The 21,992-nt window shown below is 36.0% G+C and overlaps 1 protein-coding gene across 1 annotated transcript in view; it reads right to left on the bottom strand.

Moving 5' to 3' along the window:
- The window catches only part of LOC114143248 (protein kinase C-binding protein NELL1), a 237,297-nt gene that overhangs the window by 77,043 nt on the left and 138,262 nt on the right, over positions 1 to 21,992 (bottom strand). The gene's annotated exons all lie outside the window — the stretch shown is intronic.

Here is a 21,992-nt window from a genome sequence, read left to right as displayed (position 1 = left end):
TGTAATAACTTTCACACAACTTCATCCCTGATCTGAGTAAAAATACATTCAAAAGGTGATGTCTGGAGGAAATTTGCTACAATTGATTTAACTTCGGAGTATCAAAGCCAATGGGAGTCAAATACAAATACAGGCCACATTTCTTATGAAATTTATCTGTAAAAAAGGTTTAGAAAAACCCCCACAAGTTCCTTTTTACTTTAGTTAAATTCAACTTTGTTTTCACCTGTCACGTGAAATCACAGTAAAATATGTTAAAATCTGTGGTTGTATCATAAGAAAAATATATCTGACTGAGATGACAAATAATTGTTACATTTTAGGAATAAAATAATGCACTGTCTTAATTTGTCAATACATCAAGTTCTAAACAGCAGAACACTCATTGTTACATAGTTTTTTCTTTTGGTTCTGAAGAAGTTCAGGAAACTAAAAAATTGTATTTGAAACCGATATAGAGCTGATCAGTAGCGACTTTAGTTTTGGCTTTGGATCATATCAGCAGAATACACGCTGAGTGTATTATTTGAATTTCTTAAACCGTTTTGTTTTTCCTTTTTCTACCCAGGCTAATAGACTGGAGATCATATCAAGGAAAAATATTTATTAAAATGCAGTCCCTGATGTCACCAGATAGATTTCAGTCAAAGTTCCAGCACTTGGGAAAAGCTCAGTTTCCTAAGTTCTAAGGTTTTTATTTGCTGTTATTTGAATCACAAAGACACAAAGGAAATCGAGTGCTACACTTTTCAAAGAGCATAAAAAAACATGTTTCATGCAAAATGTAGTGTATGTAAAATAAAAAACATAACAGCAAAAGATTTGTCATAGTTATCAACACAGACATTCGGAGAGAAACTCAGAAAAACACACTTTGAAGAAAAATGTCAAAGTGCGGCCATTTCCCTCGCAGTCTTTAGTTCATGTTTTTATTCCTTGCAGAATAGATTATTGCAATGTTGTCCTTTCTGCTCTTCCTAAAATAACTGCATCTTCAACATCAGCCAATTCAGAATCCAACTACAAGAATACTAACAAGGACCAGAGGGTGAGCTCAAATCACAGGAATTTTACAGACTCTGCACCTGTCCATTTTGCAATTGCTTCTAAATTGCTTATATTAGGTTTAGAAACCTTTTATGTGCACCTTCTTTATCAGATTTGTTTTTGTCCCACAGACCTTTCCGATCTCCAAAGGGCTTTGTGCTATCAGGACTCTGATAGTAGAAGATTTATGTGCTAGTATTTATGTGCTAGTTGTGTTACCACCCCCACCACTAGAGGCAATAACAGATTCTCTGAAGTTGCTTCCCTGAAAATCTCTTATTGCCTCTAGTGCTGCGGGGTGGTAACACAACTAGCACATAATTCTTCTGCTATCAGAATCCTGGTAGCACAAGACCCTTTGTAGAAGATTAGAAAGATTTGGAGAGCAATGGCCAAATAAAAGTTACTGAAGAGAAGCAGCATAATTCTGAGGTAGCCATGGATGTTGTATGTTTTACACCTATTATAAAGGCTGAGTCCAGGCATCCCATGGAGGAAGTCCTTTTCAGCTGCTTGTATATGGGATCTTTTCCTTTTAGGCACAATCCATATTTTATGACCAGAGGGGGAATCAAAATCACTTCCATAGAGAAGACCCTCAATCCATCTAACCATCTCCTATTCTATCTTTTCATCACTTGTGAGCAAAATGACAAAATACTTGAATTCCTGTTTCACTCCTCCATCCCCACCTGGAGGAAAAAGTTCAGCTTTTTTCCATTTAAGACCAATGGCCTTTGACCCCAAATAATTATATATACGTATATATTACAGGTATTGAAGTGTGTTGTAAAATAGTGCATTTTCTTTTTTTATATTTTTAAAGAGTTTTGACAATTAAAATGTTTGTAAAAACATGTTTTAGAGTTTATTTTAGAAAAGTAACTGAGTTTGTGTTGATCTGTCCTGTTTTCTGAAACATCAGTGTGTAAATGTCAGGCCTGGTGGCTTTCCTCGCATACCAACAATATTATTTGTCCCTAAGTCAGGACAGTCGGGAGGGCATCAGCGCCAGATGGTGTGCTATAGCCCTCATTGTCTCAGAATGAGGCTACAGGGAGTCAGTCGCGCCCGTTCGGTCGTGGCCTTGGAGACACTGTTGCCACGTCCTGCATCAGTGTCACACTCAGCCTCCTCCCCCTAATTAAGGCCAGCCCCTCCAGTTCAACCTGACAGCCAAAAGCAGCTGGAGGACACAGGAAGGGAAGGAGAGGTCGAATTCTCTGGATGAACGTGAAACAGAGAGGCTCTCATGTCCAGAAAGTCGCCATGTGCCATCGGGTAGCTGACAAAATATTCAACACCTGAATATTTAATATTTCAGCCTTTTGTAGAAGCGGTTTTAAAATTGTGATCTTCAACTAAGATTGAAACTAAATCCAAAATACAATCTCCTCAAGTCGGGTTTAATTTTTGTTAAAGCTTCTCTCTCCACCAAACAATAAATGAAGCAACCCAGAAAAAGAAATAAACTTCAGAAGTTATTTGTTTTCTGGCAGAAATTATTTCAATTATTGTAGCAACTATGCATTCCAAGCTCCAACTGTTAATGGATTTAAATCTACTGTGGAAATAAATGAATAAATATTTATCTTTAACTCTGGATTAGTGCTGTCTTAAACATTCAGAATCATTTTGTTTAGGGCCCTAAATCAGAAAATCAACCCTTTCTGGGCAGCACATTTACAGAGTCTAATACACTGAGAGAATTATCTTGATTTTGTGCAGTCAGTTTGGTGGTTAATGGGAAATATATGGGAGCTATCTTACAGTCGTCATCCCAACTTAATCCAAGATTGGCATCATAATCCTAAAGCCCAGAGACTGTTCATTTTAAAAAGGAATGATAAACTAAACTGAGCTGCTTAAGGAGGATTTTCCTCATTCAGCGCTCCACATACAAACTTTCAATATTTACTGGCAAGCTCTTAAAAGAAACAATATAAATAAAAATCTCCATTCTGATGTTCAAGATTAGTTTTAGTTTGGTATTAATTACCATATTTGTCTTTTCCATGAAACTTGCCTGTACTATGTTTCATATTAAGGAGTGTTTGACCTCAGTTACTGCTAAATGAACAACATAATTAAGATTCTGACGCATGACTCTCATAATAAATCAGGTGTGTGTGAAATAATACACTTCTTTTTTAAACATCCGTGTCTGCAGTAGCTGCAGAAGAACAAACCTTAAAAAACAAAGTGATCAGTTTTGTAAAATTGGTCTTTTTTGAATCACCAGAGTATTACTGATCCATATCGACACACCAAAGCTTCGCTTAGTACAGTTTATTGTTTGTGTTTTATAGATGCATTTAGCATTTTATTCTAATCGCAGCCTTTTTATTTGATTCCAGCTTTCATTTTGGATTATGTGGTATGTACTCCATTCATGTTGGGAAAGCTGGAGCTACATTCATATCCAAGGTTATCCTTAAGCACACCAGGCTAAAACTATACAGTGACATGACACAATATTTAATTTCAGTATGAGTACTTCCTGTATTACATATCTTAAGTTATATTTCTTAATTCTCATTATTTTTCTAAAGTTTGGCACACACATTCAGAGAGAGAAACTCATGTCTACATTCTGCCTGACCTCATCTAATGGAGCCATTCTGCTCTGAGTCATGGTTCTGTGCAGCTGTGCAGCTTTTCCTTATTGCCTGTCCAGTCTGCACTGATGCTATCAGCACCTTATTCAGTATAGGCAGCTCAAAACTTATAATTGATACAGGAAATCTGATGCCCCGAGCAGCTGACATTCAATACAATCTGAAGGACGGTGATGGAAATTAGGAGCATATAATGAAATATGCCGCCAGCACAAATAGGAGGAAGAGCCACTTGTAATGTGATCTGCTCCAGCGCTTAAATATCAAGTGCAATTAAATGCCACTGACAGCAGCACAGAGTCAAGCTGGGAGATTGTATGGAAATGAATTTGGTCTCCATCTGCAAAGACATCTTTTAAATAGGAGGCAATCATTTAACATCTACACCCAGAGAAGCAAACCTGCTGTTTCTGCTCACAGTCATGAAACAATGTGACTAAGAAATAAGAAGAGCCTTGAAGCAGGAGATGTGGCCTGTTCTTCATGCTTAATCTGGTCATAATTCTCTACTTGTGGGTGTCAGAAAAATATAAAAGTGAAGAAATATATGAAGACTTCCTAGTATTTTCTATGAAGTATGAAATGTCCTGAACAGAAGAAACTTTGTTTTTGCAGTCTTTGGTAAAAAACAAAAAAAGATATGTTTCTGTTCTTGCAAATTAACAAATGAATGAGTCTAACTCATAATCCAGCACATTACATTCTTAAACAACAGAGTAAACATTGACTAAAGCTTTCCTTCCCTATAAAGCTCCAACTGTTAACCTTTTCCTGTTGCTTCAGACCTTTACTGTTTTTTTGCTCTCCATCCAGAGAACAACATTCCCCTCCCAGCACGCTGAACTCATGACTCCCCCAGTGGGAGAGGTTATCTGTGGGCAGGGCTGGAAGACGAGAGGAAAGGGGTTTACTCAGCTGAGCACCAGGTCAGCCATTTTACACTTTCATCTTTTTTTCATATTCCACCAGTTGTAAACTCCAGGACTTTACCACAGAATATAAAATGTTGTACACACTTTTATGCACATGTAAGAGTGTGAATATGGAAGTGAAAGATCCTTCAACAAGGGCGCTGAGCTCCAGGGCAGACAGATATTAATGACTGAAGGTGACAACTTTTTCCAGTATTAAGTTCTGTCATATTGTAGATAGAAAGCCTGAGCCCAAGGGATCTTCTATCAAAAGTTTCTTCCTACAGTATTTATAGTTTAATTAGATCAACTTGAAAAATTTAGATTCCTGGTCTTCCAGATTCAAAGTTGTTTTGATCTTTGCCTCTATGAGTAACAGAGAAAGCCCTAATATTGCTTCTGGCTAACACAAAAACGGGGTTTTTCAGCAAAAGAAGAACCTTTAAGAAGGAAGAGGTAGGATAAAAAAGCAGTATTTAAAACTTATTTTCCCTTTATGCTCCAAAATTAATTTGTTTTTCATAAATATTATTTTCTTTCCTTAAAAATCAATCAGCTGATTACCAGAATAGTCTTAGACATGAGTCAACGGTACATCTGTCTTATTAAATCAGTGGAGTTGTGTGATTATGCAAATGAATCCTACATCTGTTTATACAACAGATGCTTATCCTTAAATCTTTCATGGCCTGTTCTGACAAGTCTAATCCTGAAATTTTTAACCATATCTTCCATAGATTTTTTTTTGTTCTCATGAATGCCTGTCAATACTTTTGTTGGTATTCTGCTGTTTTTTCATTGCAAAGGTCGAATGCTTCTACTTTATCAAATAGTACTCCACTGCCGTGTTAAAGCCCTGTCAGTGAAATGCAACAAAAAGTACTCTAATGCAATGAAACTGTGATATTTTACTCAAAGATATCCTGGAAGAATTTCACACCGGCCCATGACTCCTACTAATTATAAATTGAAAACAAGGATTGTCATAGAAAAGTAAAATAATAAAAATCTAAAAATAACTGCCGAGATTAAAAGAAAGAAGTATCTTAACCCGCATATGTTAAACGATTAAATTTTTGTTGTGACACCACTTAGTTATTTTCTGTGTTTTGCCTTTGTCCTAAATGTATCAGTTTAGGATACATTTACTTTTAAATTAATTTTAATATTATTTTTGTTTGTTTCTATTATCTAATTGGTTAATTTTTATCTTGTAGATGCATACCTCTATTTGTTAGTCTGTAATATTTGTTATTTATGCAGTATTTGGTGAATTAATAATAAAAAATATTAAAAAAAAATATATAAAAAAATATAAAAAAAAATAGCTACTTGTAATAGCCATGTTTATGTATTATTGAAATAAACCAAATCAACCTGGCATATCAATAAATAAGTAATCTACTAAACAATATGCCCAACAAGGAAGTTCAGCATGACTATTTGATATGAAAACTATTTGGAACTTAATTAAAAATAAAAATAAAAACAAATGAATCCTTTAGAATTGCCAGAGCTTTATTTTGAATTATTCTACTTGGTTACATTTGAAGCCTAAAAACAAATGTAACATTTTAGACACATATAGAGAAATACCCATTCCTGGCATTATACTATTTCAAGGAATAGTTCTTTTCACAGATGAATTCCTGATGAACTGCTGCATGATCTATGCATAGCACCTCTGCCTTTCTTAGAAAACAATAGGGGGTAAAACTGTGAACAGGTATTGAAAAGGGATTCTTGCCAGCATAGTCCAAGTGGATTCTGTGATGTAGTTTCTGTGGCCAATACAGGGGGTTTCATTCCTCTCACTAGTAATCACATGGAGCTGCCTGGTCACACATTGTTCTCCGGTTTTCACTCACATGTCAATCCAGGTGCCAATCCTGTCTCCCCACAACAGAGGAAAACAGCTGTGTTTACTGGAAAAATAGAATGCAGTGGACCGAGAATTGAATAGTAATAACAAGGAACTCTTGAAGCTGTCAAGAAGGTGTTAAATGGCTGGGGAGGCAATCAAACATTGATTCAGGTTCAAACAATCCTACTGTGAAAACTGCTAAAAATTCAAAGCCCTGGAAAAAAACGGCGCAGTGTGCCCAAAGTAATAATGGAAAGATTTTGAATATGGCAAATACAACTCGGATGACAAAGATATTGGCTATCTAAAAAAATCTTACCTTCGGAAAAAGTCTGAGCTTTACAAATTACAGGCAGCACAGCATAAACAAATTCACCTGGAGTTTTCATCATAGCAAATAAATGTGATTTAGTAACTCAACCAGTCAGTAAGTCATATGGAAATACCACGAGGAACAGCTTCAAGCTATAATTGTTCAAATGAATCAGTACACCCAACTGAACATAAATATTCCCGGGGTAGCAAATAAAGTGATTTAATATCGACTCATCTATCCATCCCTCCATACATCCATTCAAGTCCAATAATACTTTCTTGCTGATTTTAGTGGCTCATTTATGTGGACTCTGAGATATAAAACAATTTGATGTAATGTATAATGTTCAATTACCTTTTTAAAGCGTACACACTAAGGAAAGAGGGCAAAACACAGCCTCAGACATTTTTTTGCCAATTATTGTGCACAACAATCTGCAAATCAATGTTGGGTCAATGAAAAATAATTGAGATCTGAAGCCTTAATAGTGAATTTGTCAAAAAGCAGAATTGAAATGAGTGACAAGATATTGGAGGTAGTTTTAATTAGGCAGATGACAATTATATTTTTGAGTCAGACTTGTTTTAGTGTCAGATCTAAGAGTTGGTACATTTTACATTTAGTGAGAGGCCCTAGTTTTTAAAAACCATTTTACACAATGGAATTGACATATTTAACAGTGTGATGAACAGACTTGAATAAAAGACATAGCCTGCAAATATTACCAGGTGACCTAGGCGTCCATTATTAATCATCCAATAGGACTTTATGTTTACGTTTAAGCTTGGCTTTTTGTCTTAATTTCAACAAACTGAAGATAGAACTAGTTTTTAGTAATGATAAAATAGTACAACATTGTTTGTATTTTATTTCATTTCTACATGAATGAAATATTTTTCAAAATACCTCTCTAATGAGAAAGTAAAGGAATATTGCAGAAAATGTTTGGCTGTTTACAGTCGACCTCCATCAATATTCAAAGACTTTTCTGTGGGATGTAACTCTACTATTACTGTGGTTCCTAAACACAGCGAGACTTTGTTCTACGTTTTCTACATGCAAATGATGTTTTTAGGGTGTTTTATCTGGAACTTGAATGATGTCATTTTTAGATATGCTCTGAGCATTACCTGAAAAGATTTTTATGCTTGGGCTTCTAAAGAGCTGGAGAAAGGCATGTCTTTAAGACAATTCAGACAATTTCTGAAAATGAATATTAATGCACCTGGCTTCGCCCTTTCACATGCCTTTATTAACTAAATACTTCCCTGCTGACTTATTTCAGTGTTAAGAAGTTCTGGCACATCTGTACACCACAGTGACATGACCTTCCTCATATCAAGGTCAATCACAGGTGGGATACAACATCAGCCACAGTACAGCACAGTCCTTCAGCCTAATTCTCTCTGGTTGGTTTCGGTTCTGCTGTCAGTTTCCACCTCATCGACTACATGTGGATGTTCTCCATCACTCTGATGTCATGATAGATGGTCAGCCAACAATGCAGAGAAGGAGCACAGTGAGAGCAGGAGAGAGTGGGAGAGGAGAAGTGATCTCTCCTCAGACTTTTTATCGCTCTGTTTCATCATGAAAATCACCTCATTTACTCCGAGCACTTTTCCATTCGTCTTCTATTGTCAGCGGCCAGACCTATTTTCTGTCTGCAACAGCGGTGAGCGTGTTTGTGTGATCATCCAAGAGGCTCGGAGGAACAGGGACAAAGCAACGAGATTAACTCATGCAGGTGTGTTCGCTCAAGCTGAAGGCACACTTCTCACAATTTAGCTGATTTGAAAGTATTGTTTTAGTTAGGATCTGACATACAGGAAGTTGTCATTTTCAGACTGGCAGCATGACTTGCTCAACGTCAGGAACAAGATGAGTCTTGATTTGTTGGAACTGTCAAGAAAGTCCTCTAACAACGAGACAATGCTTTTATGCATACAAAATGGTATTTTAGTTGAGGTGGCACAGTAGATTCAACATGAACACAGGAAGAAGAAAAGCTGGTCAAAATTGATAGGAAGATAGATGAAGGTAGTCATACAAGGTAGTCCTTGAAGCAAACCCTGATAGAGGCTGCAGAAGACATGAAAACACCAGTAAAATTCTTACTCAGTAACACAGCAACCCTAACCATGCAGCCAGAATGAAAACGATCTGGGTGAAAACAGTCCCATGTGTGAAAATGGTAAAATTTAAGTGCAGACCGAAATCTAATTGAGAATCTGTGGAGCAAATCCTCAGTATCTGGATGTTAAAGGCTGGAAGAGACTTTACACTGTAAAAGACTTGAGGCTGTAATTGCAATAGAAGGTATTTCTATATTGTGTACCCCGCTGAATAAAAATGCAAACAATTTTTTGATAATTGTTTTTTTTTTTTTTTTGGAAACAAACATGCATCATTCTCATTTCACCTCACCATTCTCTATTATGGTGTGTTGGTCTTTTACATAAACTCCTAATAAAATAAGGTTATGGTTTCAATGTAAGAAAATGTGCAGAAGTACAAGAAGAATGAATACTTTGCAACACACTATTTCAAAGAAAGGGGAGTGTCTAATGCCACATGCACTGTCCTTTTTACTTATTTTGATTTCCTTTTTCTGCTTTCTGCTTAGTCTACTGATGTGGTTTCTTTTCTTTGCACTGTTGTGGCTGTGCTTTGTGACAAAAATAGCAGAAATATGATCAGATTTTTCAGTTTCATCAAAGAAAGGAAGATATGGTTACTAATGAGCGAGGGCAAACAATGACAAATTCAGGCATATGTGGTGTTCAGTTGTCTGGGTCTTAAACTGAAACTGGGAGCAGAGTAATTACTGTTCTGAGTCATAAGAAAATGCAACAGTAGTCGTGTTTCCATTACAAATGTCCACAAAACATTGATGATATTCCGCTAATGTAAAAAAACAAACAAAAGAAACACTATTTCGCAGTGTTGCAATGTTTTCATTAAAGAAATGCCATTAAAATCACACGTTTTTCCATGTGTCATAAAATAACATGCCTGCCATCATCTTCCCACCTCTTCCTGTCATCTTTCTTCGTTTTTCCCACCAGTAGTAACATCTGGTTGTTCATCACATGACTGTGAGACGAAAGAAGTGTTTCCATTACAGTTTTGCGAAATACACTATTAATAGAGACGAAAAACCACCTCTTCCAAGTTTAAACACCTTTTATCGAAGAAAGTGAGTTTTCTGAAATTGGCGTGTTTCCATTAAGTAAATTTATTTTTGTAATTCCAATTTAGCTTAGCAAGCTCCTTTGGATCAAGCTCTGTTATTACATTTAAAGACAACTTCACTGTGCTTAAGCTATAACAAATTGAAAAAAATTGTGTAAGGCTCTGTATTTCATCTAAATACTGTTTGACAAAAAATAAACTTTTTTTTCTCTCTCAAGAAAAAAAAAAAGAAAGCTAATGACAGAAATCGACTTTACAAGGAGTGCCGCACGGGCTTTATATACTAGGAATCTAATCAGTGCCTTGCTGCTTCTGTTCCATGTCAGGCTGAGGGTCTTGTGCCTTGGAGGCTGTAAGAGCTGCTTAATGACATGAACACAATTAATAATTCAAAACAAACCCTACGAGGGCCTAAACAGAAACATGACAACGTGCTGGTGGCTTCAGTGAATTGTATGGAAGCAGCAGCATGGTTCATGGAGTAATGTGACATGACAGCATTCACCTCGGATGATAGAGAATGGAGGAAAACTATCAAAACGCTTATAAATATCTTATGTAGACTCTGAACAGCAGAGCAGGCCGGACGGAGGGGGAGAAGAATTTCAGATGTACTTCAGCTTCTCCAGCAGAGACTCATGCAACGATGACAATTTGTGTTTACTGCTGTGCATTCTCTGTGTGCAAAAAGGTCTGTGAATGCAGCAGAGTGTGCAGTTCCAGCAGGTGATGGGAATGGTGAGTTGAGGCAACTAGTTACAGAAGAAAGTGTGAGAACAGTCGCCCCAATGGGACGAAAGAATTTCTCTTTGTTGCATTTGTGTGTGTTTGTTGCCTGTACTGAAAAATACAAGCTGCAGACAAACAGAAGGTAATGAAAATAAAAATGTACAGAGCACGGGCTACATCCTATTTACCTTCTGGCATGGGAAATTAACACTGCTCCAATCCTTTTCTGCAGGTTGCAGCATGGTGAAAACCCCCAGGTCAGACATTATGAGAATACATGGGACTGCTCGGCTATGAGCACGGTACACTTGAGGATTGTACAACAAAGATCTGCATGAAAATCGGATAGGAAGGGAGAAAGAGTAGGCAATAAGAACAAAGACTAAGAGTTTTGTGATGAAAAGTCTTCAGGGACACTTTCTTTACTTTGTGTTTATGAAAAAATAAGTTGATTAGTACTTGGGTATAGATTGATTGTTCCTGCTGATACACAAATCCTCAACATCTTTTTAGTTCTCTAACATTGATGCATTAACCCCAGATATTATATTCAATAAACCTTCATATAAAGTTCCACATTTTAACATGTCAAAGCTACAAACTTCAAAGTATTTTAATGGAAATTTTATGTGATAGATCACTGCTTTGTCACAGAACACAAAGCAGCAGAAAAGTTAGGAGAACAGAGGAAAACATGCTTATGGTTTTAAATTTATTTATTTTTCTTATTTTTACAAAGTACATGATACATTTGTATTGACGCCTCTGTCAATACTTTGTATAATTACCTTTAGTTCCAATTATAGCAGAAACTCAATGGTGTCATAAATCGGTGCGGTGAGGGGTGGTGAGGCAGACGCAGCGGACCCAGGTAAGACGAATAATGAATTTTAATGGAAGAAACTCAGTCCAAACAACAGGCAGCACGCACATTAGACGAGGACCCAACAAAGAACAGACACACAGGTGAGACTAAATACACAGGAGGCAATCAGGGAACGAGAAACACCTGGGAGCAATCAAGGGGAAGACAGGACAACATGGAGACTCAGAGACACCGAAAACTCGAAATTAACACACAGAAAACACAGAACACGACAAACGGTTATGTTTCACCATACACGTTGCATGTTTTGAAACTTACATTTTCACCCTTTGCTCTTTTTAAGCTCAGTCAGATTGGCTAAAGAGTGTCTGTACTGAAACATACAAACTGCAGACAAACAGAAGGTAATGAAAATTAAAATGTACAGAGCACGGGCTACATCCTATTTACCTTCTGGCATGGGAAATTAACACTGCTCCAAGTGGCAAATAATTAATTAAATTAATAATTAAAACTTTTCAAGTTTTGCCACATTAATTTTATAAAAGTAGTCTCAGTTGTAAAAGTGGGCTAAATACAAATGCATGATAAAACTTTTCAGTTTTGTAAAACAAAAATATTAATGGTAATAAAGCAAAAAACTTATTGTTTTCTTTCCATTCACAATTATGGACAATTTGGTTTAGGTCTATTATATAAAATCTCCAAAAAAGTTAAAAGATTTTTGGTTATAAGTTGGGAAATGAACTTTACATTAAGCATGTCGATTAAAATCTCATTACCGAATTGTAATGTGCGAATAAAATTTGCACATTACGATTGCAAATCGCAATCAAATTTGAATGAATCGCAATCTCATTAATTATTAATTATGTAGACAAGCATATGGATGAATAACTGCAATTTACTGCACACTAGCTGTCATGAGTTTTTTTTGGTTGTGTTATTTTCCTCAAAAATTTGTGCAATTTATAATCTAAACTAATGTAAAACACAAAAGACGTAAGAAAAGTTGTTGTAAACAATTAATTCTCATTCTTTGAGGTCAGCATTAGTCATGCTGGTTTTGAGGTCGTCTTCTGAACCAGGTTAGCCCTTTGCATTCAGCCTGTGTGTCTTCTGCCTTAATTTAATAGTCTTTTCGACTTTGATGCTGCATCTCAGAGGATTAAACATCTCCCAGTGGACAGGAAGTGTGCCTCTCACTTTGTATCTCACCACTGGCTAAGAACAGACCGACAAGACAAATATTGATCACAGGAAGTTCTCCCTTCACCCTGCAGCCTCATTTAAAACAGCCTTATTGTTTCCAGATGAATCCCCAACAACCACCCCCCGCTGATTGAATTTAATGCATGCTGCTACCTTCAAAGCAACAACTGTTGCTTTTCAATTCCTTTCACTTGAAATTTATCTCCACAACAGGCTACAAATAAGAAAGAAAATCTATATCCTTCTACCCCAGCATGCCACTCCTAAACTATAAAGAAACTAGAAGAAAATCGTGAAGAGCAAGGACATAAATGGTGCATTCCCGGTGGTCTGGGACATGAAGCCACTTGAAAAGGTCATGGTGATAAAATCATATTCGAGACACATGATAGACTGCACTCAGAGTGCGTAACACAGTGACATCGAACTTGATAAAGGTAAGTAAGAGAGTGTATGTGGAAATTTCTGACGCTTAAAGCTTCATTTTATCACAATAAGTTTGTAAACTCTGTGTTATTGCTGTAAGAATAATATGAAAAGTAGAGTAGTTACTTGTGCCAATATGTGATATGTTTTCTTCAAAATAAAATAATTCAGTCCAGAGGTTCTTACAAAGCGAATAGGAAAAAATGACAAGTACAAGCAAAGTTGTTTTTTTTTAAGCAGGAATAGCTGACGGCTTATGTGAAAAGTAGAAATTGTGATTATTTGAATTTCCTGCTCTGACTAAACTGATCCATTAAACAACATACAATGTATGAAACATAAGTGTGTGGCCCAAAATACTTTGCTATTTCTATTTACTACAAAATAAGTAGAAATGAACAAAAATATATAAATTAAGAACATATTTAGAACTGTGATGGCTTTGGAGCACATTCATTATTTCACCAATAACCTAAGAACATTGTTTGGTCACATTTCATGACATTATGAGGCATAAGGATGTCATAATCCATGAGTGTTTGTGTTTGTTTTCTGATTACTTCTGGGTTGGTTGTTGTTGTCATCAGGATTTGTTCATATTATTTAATTCCCTTGTGTTTTGTTTCATATTTCTTTTGTTGTTTCATTTTATGTTCATGTCAGGCTTTTCCCCTTTCTGTCATTTTGGGTCAATGTGTATTCTTTGTGTTTATTAGTCTTCTTCCTCACATCAGTCATCTCTCTCAGCTGTTCAACATTCCCCTGATTAGACTTGACTGTTTCCCATGCCACTGATCACATCTCCTCTATTTTTAAGCTCCCTGGTTTCCATTGTTCTCATCTGTTCTCCTTGTAACTGGCATGTAAATCTTTGCTTTTTGTTTTCATTAAAAACAAATTAACTCACTCTGCTGCTCTCAAGCAAGCTCACAAATCATGACGAAAACAATCACCTGCTGCATGTATAGACATTCACATTTCTGAGTTAAACACATGTGTCTTGCTTGTGCAATGTAAGATCTGGAGGGTTTCAATTAGATGTATCGGAGTAAAATTGGTGGAATACAAATGAACATTATACTTTCAGATTTTATTTGTAAACCCCCCCCCCAAAAAACAAAGTTAAATAATGTAGCTTTCTCTTCACATATATCCATATTTTTGCTGGTCTGTTACATAAAAATCCAAAATAATTCATAAACGTTTGTACAGTAGTTGTAATGTGACAAAAGGAATGTGCTTGATAATAACTTTCGACAATTTTAATAATTTTCTATCTTTTTTTTTTTTTTTTACCCCTCCAGGGGGTCTTTTGTGGGCTCTAGTGTCCCTTATATTACAGTGGGCTGACAGGAAACAGGGAAGGAGAGGGGGGAAGACATGCGGCAAATGTCGTCGGGTCCGGGAGTCGAACCCGCGACGAGGACTGAAGGCCTCCAAATACGGGTCACGCTAACCCCTACGCCACCATGGCACACCCCATAATTTTCTATCTTTTCAGTTGAAGATGAATCAACTTGTTTTATATTGAAACTCATTTCAGCCCTAATTATTTATGGTTAGGCCAAAAAAATCTTTATGATTTAAGACATTGGCTGTTCCTCAAATTTTGGTATCTTGACAATATCAAAATAAACAACATCTCAGCACACTGAAAAAAAGCCAAAAGCCATTTTTATGAGCCTACGTATTGCAGAAAATTACAGCTTTTCTTCTTTCAAGAACCTTTATAATTGTTATATTGTTGGCACAAAGAAACATAAAATTATCAAAGCAGGTTGGCTTGTCATATTCTTATTATGGGAAAGCAAATAAACATAAAACAGCAGCATATCCTCTTAAGTAGAACAAAAAGCAAAAACAAAATGTAAGAAAAGCCAATAAACGTGGAAAAACCCAACAATTTATGCTGCATAAATTAGAAGACAAGTCTCCTAATAATATGCATTTTCATGTTCGCAAAACCATAAAATTGATGGAAATTATGAAAATTACCATGCTTTACGGAAACTAAAACTTATATTCAAGGAAGGACACAGCCAACATTAGGCTTTGTTTGACAAATAAAGGGCCTTCCAGTGTGTCTTGTATGCCTGGAGCTATGTGAATTATCTGTTGGAATTCGCTTTTCACCAATTTTCAATGTGCATTCGCAGCCATCACTGCACTGTGTAATTGTTGAGAGGAAATAGCTGCAGAAGATCCATTTACCAGCATCACTTAATTAGGACTGAAAGGAGCGAAGACTTGACAGAAATACGTCTGCGTGCTGCTGGAGTCGTTTCATCTTTAGCTTTCGGACGTTTCGGACCAACATTTCTTCAAAGAAAGACAATAATTCACCACAGATGAAACTGTTTCAAAGCAGTGAAATAAGATGCACCATCTTTCATTGGTGAGACATTGCATTTCTGAAGAACCACTGATTTATTTGCAAATCAACAGTAATTTGCAAGTCATAATTTAAAGAGATATGACTTTTTAAATTATATCACTTTTGTTAGAAGTTTAGAATAATGTGTCCCCCTTAAAAGTATTAACTTATAAAGTCCACAGGATTCGAATTTCAAGAATTGACTCTTCAAACTTCAAAACAAAGTAAAACCTGTAAAATTAAAATTATTGTGACAAAATGTTTAGCAGAACTTAATGCAATTTGCTGTGTTTTTTAGATAGAAAACATTTTATTGAGTTTGAATAATAAACTTCTTTGTTTGATAATGAAAAACAATTTTGAATATATGTAAGTGCATTGAAATATGTCTAAAATGAATGGATTGAGTTTACTTTTTTTGCTAAATGCCTTCAGATGGTGTGTTGTGAATTGAATTAAATCGAATATGTTCCACAGATCATCAAACAGTCCAAGGTCAAAGTTGGCTTCCAATTTACCAAAGTAATAATTATACTCAAATTATAATAGCACAACCCACATATTTTATGACTTTATAATATTTGCACAAACAGATTGAAGGTTTTTAAAACAGAATCTTTAATTCATCCAGGGGCTTGCCAATGTTTTTAAGTAAGACAGGAAATTAATTGTGCAAATGGTCAAAAAGACAAAAACACCATAAAGTCCCTCTGTAAACACAGCAAAGAGTCGTGAAGCATAAAAAAAATAAATATATTTCAGATGACAACATGAAATTGCTTGTCAGAACATGTTGGTTTATAGGTTTGAAAAGAAACAGCTAATGCTGCAATTTCTCTAGCAAACTGCCTCGCTGGCACATCTGACCCTTCAACCTGTGGGGTTGTTGCAGAGCTCTCAGCGGCTCAGCCATGCCCTGCAGCTAAAATTCTCAGCTATTTAACAACATTCTTTCTCAAACTGAATGAATCCATTATGCTGTTCTTAATGATGAGCTTTGCTGGTGTTGAAACCTGAGATTTTCCAGGAAAAAAACAAAAACAAAACAAGATAACCTGACATACATTTCTCAAATGACATTAAACATTGTAAAAAGGATATCAGTTGTGAACAAATACTGAATTTTATAGTAATTGGTCTTCATTTGTACTCACTTTACCAAGTCTAACAACTCCAAAGTGCTTCATCTATTCATAGATAAATGGACAGATATGGTTAGACGACTTCTGGGTCATCCAACCACCACCATCACCACCAAATGTATAATAATGTACTTATTCTTCAGCTCCCTCCAAAGACTCTTTCACTATCAAGTCTGGATTCTGGATGGGTCAGTCTGAAGCATTCCAGTTGGATGAAACAAATTGAAAAAATTACTTGAAACCTAAATTTATCAGGAAAATCAATAAATATAGACTTAACTGCATTAATACACTAATGTACCTTAAACATTTAGGTTTAAGGTAGGCTGATTACAATCAGCTTTATCCCTGAAACAGGAAGTAAGTCAATTGAAAGCACAGGAGGGAAAACACTGTCAAAATAAAACAGACGCAATTGATTCTGGGAAAACTTAGCCATTATAGCTAAATAACACAAGCAATGGCAATATATCAAAATACTTTGTAAAAAAGGAAAAAACAAAAACTTAATATCCACTCAGTTCTATTAAGATGAAAAAACCCACAATTGTTTTAAGTGTACTTCTATAGCTACACTGACAGCATTAAAAGAAAGAAAAGTTGTAGTGACATAGGTAGAGGCCTTCACGTTTTCTTTATCACTTGTTGAATTGTGACATGTTTTTTTATGATTATCTAGCCATGAGCTAAGAGCTACTTGATTTAGTCCGTTTTCATATTTTAATTGAAAAAGGTGAAAATTGATCAGTGAGCTCCAGTCTCCTCAGTGCCACAATGTGAAGCAGCTGATTTAGCGACAAATCCCTGGAACAATCCTAAAACAGAGAGTAGTTTTTCCATATTTACAGTAAAAGTAACTGTAAAAACAGCTACTGTTTGAAAAATAAAATTTATAAAGTAATTATGTAAATCAACAATTAAAAATTACTGAATCAGAAATGCAGTGTAATGTCAATGAAATGGTGCCAACTTTATTATTATGTATAAAATAATTTCATTAAATCATTGATCTGTTAGTCAAAATGGAACAAGGATGCTATAACAAACACAGCATCTTTTATAAATTATTTGATCATTTCTAGTTCTAAAGAAAAAAACAAGGCTTCTTATAAGATGCATGTTTGTTATGATAAATTACGGTACTTTATAGGAGGAACTTCAGCAGGAAGCAGTCTGCATCAAGCCAAAGGCATCTTCTAATGAGACCAAGGGAAAGAGACATCAACCAATGAAAAAGCTAAAAAGTTTCATTTGCAATAACATTGAAAAGCTTATGCAAGAAAGTGCCGTCTATTTGAACAACATTAAGAACATACAGGAAACGTTTAGCTACCTATTAAACACTAAAAACCTTATGTATCTAGCATTACACTTTATTATAAAATGTTTCTGTGTACCTGGTAGTTTAACCCTCCTGCGCTTTTAGTGGCAGACGTCAAGGTCACACAGTAGAGAAGCGGGGTGGGGCATTGCTCGGTTAGACTGTCAGTTACCGGGAAAAAAAACTCAAAACAGCACAAAAGGGGTCAGTGCAAACCTGCCAGACTGCTCACAAGGTAAAAAGCTTGCGGGATCCAACTGACCTCATCTCTTAAGACGGTGGGAGGGTTAAAAGAAATAGTCATAAGTGTAATGTAAGGTATCCAGAGTTTTCTTCAGTAAAGATTGCAAACAAAGGAAAGCCAAAGTGCAGAGAAGCGAGCAGCCAAATGTAGTTTTATTTGGTCTCTTTAATATGAAACATATTTTCCAAATAAATACAGTTTCATTGTATTTACACAAAAAAATTCTAAACAAATTATAACAGGATTTCAATTCAAACTTTTTTGTTTTAATTTTGATTCTTGAAAGAGTTAAGCAAGATTTTGTAGTTTTTATAAAAAACTATTAGGCCATTTGTCATTCTGCAGTGCACTTTATACTGACATTCACTGCGTACCCCTATAAAGTAAAGAAGCTGATATTTGGTGGGTCGTCGCTCAGGCTGTCTGCTCCAGCAGAGTCTGCACTCCTTTCTCTCTGGCACCATGATTAAAACATTTTAAACTAATTAAATGGCAGGTTTTGAAGCCAAAAAACTACCTTGACCCTCGTAACTGGCTCATATCTAGTTACTAATCACATATCGGGCACTTGATAGACATCAGAGGCACAGCCTCAAGTGGGTGTGTGGGCAGAATGGGCTGAAATGAAGTGTGTGAAATTACATTTAAGGAGAGTAACTGGATTTGGGTAGGCTAAAACAAGTAAGTACCTATGGGGTAAGGCAATAAGCAGGGAAATAAAAAATCCTTGGAAACCATGGGAGCACAGAAGCTAGCGGTGATGCAGTGTTGGTCTGAGTCATTCATTAACTTCTAATTTTTATGGAAATTTCAATTAATAAAAGTCTTGTGCTCCATCAGAGGAGCTATTTTTTTCCTGTACAATATAAGTGCTACTCAAAGTAGCATGATTTAACTGTTTTGACTTCATTATTTCAAAAATGAAATAAAATTCACCGGTGTGTACACAGTGTACTTGAAAAGATAAGAAAAGACCTCCAAAGTGATGTAATACAGACTGCATCCTAAATAAATATTCATCTGGGAGGAAAAGTTAGAAAAGTTGCACAAACATTCTTGTTTTTTGGTTGGTCTTCATAGTTCAAAAGGACGCTGAAACTACTCTGTCGGTTTCCTCATTTTTTCCTTCCATCTTTGTTTCCATTTATCACTGCTTCGTGTCTACGTAAAGGTCAGCGGTAAAACTCCACATGCATCCCCCTCTCACTTTCTTTTCCAGTTCAGTAAACCTCCAAGATAACCCGCCTGTGTCTTACCGTCTTATCACCCACCAAAATCTATTACAGCTGACCTGCAGTTAATGTTAGATCAAGTTGAATCCCAGTAACACGTTTAGGATAAAGTAAAGATTGTGTTTTTGATGTAAACAAAGCAAAAAACACATAGGCATGAGTAAAACAAAAACAGCAGCTCATTGCTTATCTGTTTGTTATGCAACAATATGTTGATTTGACTATGTTGATTTGACTATGAAAAAAAGGGCAAGAACAATTACTAATCAAGTTAGTGATGTTTTTTTAGCTGCTCAGAGCAACAACGGATTAATATCCAAACAGCTCTTAGTCTGTGTTAATTGCTGTTTTATGAACAATTACCTGGTGAGGTGTGGTATTATATAATAGACACAAGCATTGTCAAACAACCACTGCATATACACAGAATGATCACAAACAGAGAAATTTATCTACGAAATACTTCAGCTTCCAGTCAAAATGCCAGAATTAAGAAAATACTCAAACAGGCTAATAACCTAAAGAGGCGAATAGAACAATAAGAAAATAATAATTATGATGACATGAACAAATAATACAACTGAAACACTAATATATAATAAAAAAAAACAACGCAGGGTTATCACTATCAGCTGTATTGTCGCTGCTTTGACGAGTCAGAAGTCTGTCAATGTCAAAGCAGAATCCAGCAGGTTTAAAGCTTGTGAAAATGCCTTCTTTATCAGGCAAGTCTCCCTAAACAAACATCCTGTCAAAACAATAGAAACACACACAGGAAACATCAAATTTGTCTTTCAGAGGTCTCACTTCCAGTTTAAACCATTTTCTGTATAAGAGACGGTTGTTCTGTCCCTTTGTCAATTCATCAGAAAAACTGTTGTAGTGCTACAGGAAATCAGAAAAGGCCTTCACTAAAAGAATGAACCTGCTGACTATAAATCTTCTGCTGAAGAATGTTTGAGTGGATTCATATTTCCAAAAAACACCATTAGTTATAAGTCCTTTCCTAAGCCAGAAAAGCAAGTCAAACCTTGTAATTACTACCCAAACTTTAAGCATTTTAGTTATGAATATGTCATAATCTAAACCTCTATGCATAGAGGAGTCTCTGTCATTTCATCAGTTTTGAGGACTTCTTTAAAGCAAAGTATGTTCTGCTCTGAATTCTGGCTTTTTCTGTACTTCTCTTGAGAGACGTACCAAACAGATGCATCAAAGCTGGAACATCAGTCTGAACCTGTTCATGTGAGAGAAGAACTGTGTTGAATCAAAGATTATTTGGTTTTAATTCTACATAAATTGCAACTCTTCTATGCAACCTGTCAACCTACAGGTTCTGATTAGTTCTTGTACCTAGTCAGAGCTCCACCTTCCTGTAAAATGTGTGCAAGGCAGAATTTCCACCTATCCGAAATAAATAAGTAATGAAGAACACTTACAGTGTCTTGGGACGTGCAATGAAAAACTAAACCTCATAAGACAGAAATGTGAGTGAAATGGGACCTTTAAACTCTCCAAATTTTGAACCCACAGCTGTGACAGGCTGAATAATTCATAACCTGAGCATGACTCCATCTGTAAACAGAAATACTGAGCAGCTTTTACAAGTACACTGTTTGCACACTTTGTTGAACTCTCAAAATGACTGCACAACAATTTTTAAAAAAAATCTATGTAACAACACTGTTACATACGTGGGTAAGTTTTGGGCTAAAAAATCAGCAATTATTCAGCTTCTTCAATGGGGTCTCTACTGTCTGCTGTTTGAATGGCGAGGTTAGTCTGCTGAGAAACCACTTGGGCAAACAAGCAAATGACAAAATATGAGATTAGTTGAAGATATGTAGCCTATGTGGCTGATACACTGCTTAAACAGCAAGCACAATGTATGCATTGCCTACCAACATACAGTTTGCACACATATCAGACTTCTGGAAAATAGTTTTAAAAAAAATTATTAGAAATTCAAAAAATGTATGCAGATTGTAACTTTTTATTAAATATTGTACACTAAATGGGACACTATTCATCAAAAATAGTATTGATAATAAATTAAGACTATATATATATATATATATATATATATATATATATATATATATATATATATATATATATATATTGTAGGGCTGCACAGTGGCGCAGTTGGTAGCACTGTTGCCTTGCAGCAAGAAGGTCCTGGGTTCGATTCCCGGCCGGGGTCTTTCTGCATGGAGTTTGCATGTTCTCCCTGTGCATGCGTGGGTTCTCTCCGGGTACTCCGGCTTCCTCCCACAGTCCAAAAACATGACTGTTAGGTTAATTGGTCTATCTAAATTCTCCCTAGGTGTGTGTTTGTGTGTGAATGGTTGTTTGTCCTGTATGTCTTTGTGTTGCCCTGCGACAGACTGGCGACCTGTCCAGGGTGTACCCCGCCTCCCGCCTGGAACGTAGCTGGAGATAGGCACCAGCAACCCTCCCGACCCCATTAGGGACAAGGGTGCACGGAAAATGGATGGATGGATGGATATATATTGTATATATTATATATATAATCTT

Source organism: Xiphophorus couchianus, chromosome 4 (genome assembly GCF_001444195.1).
Source record: "Xiphophorus couchianus chromosome 4, X_couchianus-1.0, whole genome shotgun sequence".
Classification (NCBI taxonomy): Eukaryota; Metazoa; Chordata; class Actinopteri; order Cyprinodontiformes; family Poeciliidae; genus Xiphophorus; species Xiphophorus couchianus.
This window is presented reverse-complemented; position numbering and strand designations above follow the sequence as displayed.